This window comes from Salvelinus sp. IW2-2015, unplaced genomic scaffold (genome assembly GCF_002910315.2).
Source record: "Salvelinus sp. IW2-2015 unplaced genomic scaffold, ASM291031v2 Un_scaffold4320, whole genome shotgun sequence".
Lineage (NCBI taxonomy): Eukaryota > Metazoa > Chordata > Actinopteri > Salmoniformes > Salmonidae > Salvelinus > Salvelinus sp. IW2-2015.
Genome location: NW_019945591.1, coordinates 42,039 through 47,174, shown reverse-complemented (window position 1 = coordinate 47,174; position 5,136 = coordinate 42,039).

The following is a 5,136-nucleotide window of genomic DNA, read 5'->3' as shown; positions in this document are numbered from 1 at the left end:
GGAGGCGTCGCGGCATACCTTGAACTCCTGGGAAGTGCAGCGTCTAGCAGGAGATTATTAATCGTCCAATCCCCACCAACGATGAGGTGGTATATTGAGAGTCGCCCTCTTTTTAAGACAAGCGTAGAGCCAATAGGAAGTAATGTCGGGAGGGAATGCGCAATCGGTGAAGACTGGTCCGAACTTCCACCCGAGATGGGATAACCGCACCAGCGGGAAACCCCTAACATCTTCCCCGAGCATCTCGCGACACCCCGTCGAGAGCTCTCTGTTGGCCAAGAAACATACAGTGGGTCCATGAAAAGCTAACGCAGGGTAGAGCCCCTGCACCACGGGGAAACGCAGGAAGACGTAATGAGGAAAGACTAATTCTCTCCTCCTGCATCACATGCCCAGCAGGAGCGAAGCAGTGGCCTCACCTAATCAACCCTGACCCTTAATGTCGACGCTATTAAGGCGTGAATGGGAAGGGCACAGCACGGGAACAAGGGGAAATCCTAATATGGGCTAAACGCGTCATATCAATAAAATTCCCTAGCCCGCGGCCTGAAATCGATCGAGCGCTTTATGCTGGGAAGGAAGAAAACTCAGAAAAAAGTAACATAGATACAAAACATAGGTTGCAGACAGAGGGAGGCTTCTGGGTGACGAATGGTGCCGGCCCACCTCGGGTGACGCCAGCAGGCGCCCTGCCTGCTGCCCCGTCCAGAGGAACCATACCGGTCACCGTCACAGCAAGTGTGCCTCTTGGGCACAGACCTGGACACCATCCGTCCGGTCTCCCTGCGCACAGCGAACCTTCCAGCTCCATGGGTTGGGAGAGGTGGTGCTGGGGGATGTTACAATGGTCGAAAGAGGTGAGAGTGTGGTGTCCGCTTGCAGGCCAACTCCCCGACGGCGTCCTCGTGCACCAGACTGCAACAGATAAATGGTCGAACAGGGGCCCTGGACCAGTTGCTATCCTGGCGCCGGCGACCAGGTTCCGACCTAACAGGGGCGAGAACTCCCCCGGGCGCTCCCTCGTCCCTGCTCAGAATGGAAGAAGGCGCTCACAACATTTCGAGGTGAACTCCTCGAAATGGTCCAACGTGCATCTTCCCTCTCCACACACCAGGCGGTTTGGCCCACTCCAGGGCTTTCCAGAGAGGCACGAGAACGAGGGCGGAACACCCTCGTCTCGGCCCCGAAGGAGCCGGTGGACGGTTGGCAAGGTTATAGGTAGCGGCTGGCAACAGGAACCTGGCATCGTGCAGCTGTCCGCATCGTATTCCCCCGGGGAAGGGCGCGAGAGACAACTCTCCACTAGGACCAGGAGAAGGAGGAGGCGTTAGTAGGGGAGACCCCGGTTGGGCTTGGTCGATGGCGCTGGCAAGAACTCAACTGCTTGTCCCAGCGGTCATTCGTTTGGACAACGCGGTCCATGCCGCGGTCGCCCCCAAGCACGATAGTGCGCAACCGCTCACTGTTACTCATGATTGCTCACGAGAATCTGTAAGGTAGTGCGTCAACTGGTTGCAGGGAGTCAGGCGCCAGGTTACTGCCGATCAAATTAACAAGTCGTTCCACGCAAGTCGGTGGTCTGGTCAGCTGGTCTCTATTAGTCGGTGTCCTGGCTCAAGCCAGGTTCTATTAGCCTCGGTGGTCCTGGCTCAGCCTGGTCTCTATAAATCGTGGTTCTGGCCTTAAGCCTGGTCCTTATTATGCTCAGGTGGTCCATGGCTCAAGCCCTGGTCATCTATATAGCTAGTCGGATGTCCTGCCTTCAGCCCTGGGTCTCTATATAGCTGGTGTCCTGGCTCAGCCTGGATCTCTATTAAGCTCGGTGCCATGGGCTCAGCTGTCTACATTATTAGCATCGGTGTCCCTGGATCAGCCTGGTATATCCAGGTTGCTCGGTGTCCTGGAATCAGCATTGGTCTCCGCAAGCTGGTGTCTGGATCAGCCTGGTTCAATTAGCTCCGTGGTCCTTGGATCAGATGCTCCGCCACTCCTCCGCTAACCTCTCTCCATTCCAGTGCGTACTGGAGTACCAGCCGGTTCTTGCGCCTTGGCATCAGAGTCAGACCGAGGCTCCTGTGGTGGACGACTGGTTCAGGCGTGCTGAGGGAGGCTGGGAGGCTGCTCGTGTTCACCTTCAGCAGGCCGTGCTGCGCCAGAAAGACAGCGCAGACCGTCACCGCAGTGAGGCCCCAGTGTTCGCACCGGGGGACCGGGTCTGGCTCTCGACCCGAAACCTGCCCTTCCGCCTGCCCTGCCGGAAGCTTGGTCCACGGTTTGTGGGGCCATTTAAAGTCCTGAGGAGAGCGTACACCGTTCGCTCCATACTGGATTTCGAGGCATCAGGCGAGGGGCCTTCAGTGCCTCGTGGAGTGGGATGGGTACGGTCCGGAGGAGAGGTGCTGGGTTCCGGTCGAGGACGTGTTGGACCCTTCAATGCTGCAGGAGTTCCACCGTCTCCGTCCGGATCTTTACCAGCCCGGTCTAATGATGTGGATCTCTCGATTGTCACTGACTGTAGTGTCCATGGGCGCATCCCTCTCCTACACATGATGCTCTTTCCACCTGTAGACGAGAGAGCCCAACCGCTGCTGCTGACGTCACGGAATTCTGGATCTAAGAGGAGAGGATTGGAGAGAGTCTATCTATCTATCTATCTATATACATATATATCTATATATCTGTCTATCTATTTATATATKTATATATATATCTACCTATCTACACATATATATCAATATATCTGTCTATCTATATATCAATATATCTGTCCATCTATATATCTATCTATGTATCTGTCACGATCGTCTTGATATGAGTGAGAGGACCAAGGCGCAGCATGATATGAATACATCTTCTTTTTATTATATTGAAGACGGAACACGAAACACTTATTCAAACTAACAAAACAACAAACGACCGTAAAACAACAAACGACCGTGAAACAACAAACGCAAGTGTACACACAAACTACTTACGTTCAACATAGACTAGACATATACAATGACCCACAACAGCTAAAGCCTATGGCTGTCTTAAATATGGCTCCCAATCAGAGACAACAGTAACCAGCTGTCTCTAATTGGGAACCCATTCAGGCAACCATAGACTTTCCTAGACAACTACACACAACACTAAACCATCTATACTCCTTAACCCTCTAAACCATACAACCCCCTAGACAATACACAAACACATACTTCATGATATCACACCCTGACCTGACTAAAATAATAATGAACACAAAGATAACTAAGGCCAGGGTGTGACAGTATCTGTCTATCTATATATCTATATATCTATCCATATATCTATATATCTACATATCTATCTATCTATCTATATATCTACCTATATAGCTATCTATCTATCTACATATGTATCTATCTATCTACATATGTATCTATCTATCTACATATCTATCTATCTATCTATCTATCTATCTAAACTATATATCTGTTGTGGGCATACAATAGCATGATGTGTAGGTTAGTCCTGTAGTCTATCTGCTGTGTAGGTTAGTCCTATAGTCTATCTGATGTGTAGGTTAGTCRTGTAGTCTATCTGCTGTGTGGGTTAGTCCTATAGTCTATCTGCTGTGTAGGTTAGTCCTATAGTCTATCTGCTGTGTGGGTTAGTCCTATAGTCTATCTGAGCTGTTAGGTTAGTCCTATAGTCTATCTTGCTGTGTAGTTTTAGTCTATAGTCCTATAGTCATACATCTGCTGTTAGAGGTTATCCTATAGTCTATCTGCTGTGTGGATAGTCCCCTATAGTCTATCATGCTGTGTAGGTTAAGTCCTATAGTCCCAAAGCTATCTGCTGTGTAGGTTAGTCCTATAGTTCTCTAGTCTAGCTGTGTGGGTTAGTCCTATAGTCTATCTGCTGTGTAGGCTTAGTCCACTATAGTCTAAATCTGCTGTGTAGGTTAGTCCTATAGTTATTCTGCTGTGTAGTTAGTCCTATATCCTATAGTCTATCTGCTGTGTAGGTTAGTCCTATCAGTCTATCTGCTGTGTTGGGTAATAGTCCTATAGTCCTATCTGCTGTGTAGCGTTAGTGTTCCTATAGTCTAGTCTTGTCTATTGCTGTGTAGGTTAGTCCTATAGTCTATTGCTGTGTGGGTTAGTCTATATGTCTATCTGCTGTTTGTAGGTTAGGTCCTATAGTCCTATTGCTGTGTAGGTTAGTCCTATAGTCTATCTGCTGTGTAGGTTAGTCCTAATACGTCCTATGGTCTATCTGCTGTGTAGGTTAGTCCTATAGTCTATCTGCTGTTGTAGGTTAGTCTATATAGTCTAGATCTGCTGTGTAGGTAGTCCTGTATGTATCTGCTGTGTAGGTTATCCAAATAGTCTATCTGCTGTGTAGGTTAGTCTATAGTCTATCTGCTGTCTAGGTTAGTCCTGTTAAGTTCCTATTGCTTGTGTAGATTAGTCCTATAGTCTATCTGCTGTTGTGGTTGTCTTGTGTTGGACCTTATTGTTATTAAAATATACTTTTTATTGATTCAAAATAGTTTAAAATAATAAGTTGCAACGATTGAGCTGTAGTACTTGTCAGACAGTAGGGGGCGCTATAGGCATGCTAGAACACTAGTGTTAGTGTGTGTGTGTTGTGTGTGTGTGTGTGTTGTTGTGTGTGTGTGTGTGTGTGTGTGGTGTGTGTGTGTGTGTGTTGTGTGTGTGTGTGTGTGTGTGTGTGTGTGTGTGTGTGTGTGTGTGTGTGTGTGTGTGTGTGTGTGTGTGTGTGTGTGTGTGTACTGAATAAAGTAGATAATCGATAGAAACATCTCATGTGTCATTTCACTGTTTTTTAATTCATAACCATCATGCAACAAAAATAACACAAGGTCTTCCATTTAAAACGAAACAGATCTGCGTTTCATGCCTCAACAAACAAGACAAGAGTTTTAGCAGTTGAACTAATTGTACGTAAACGCACACAGCAACTGTGTGCTACTTGGTTCATCACTACAATGTTGAATATTGTTTTTTTTCCCCCGGTGAGTTCTTGTATGAATGTAGAAGTACAAATCAACTCCAAGACCCTGTTATTAATTACCGTTATTAAACCACCGGTGTGAGAGCAGCAAACGAGCCACCTAACCCGGGAACAACCGTCAACGCTGCTTCACAA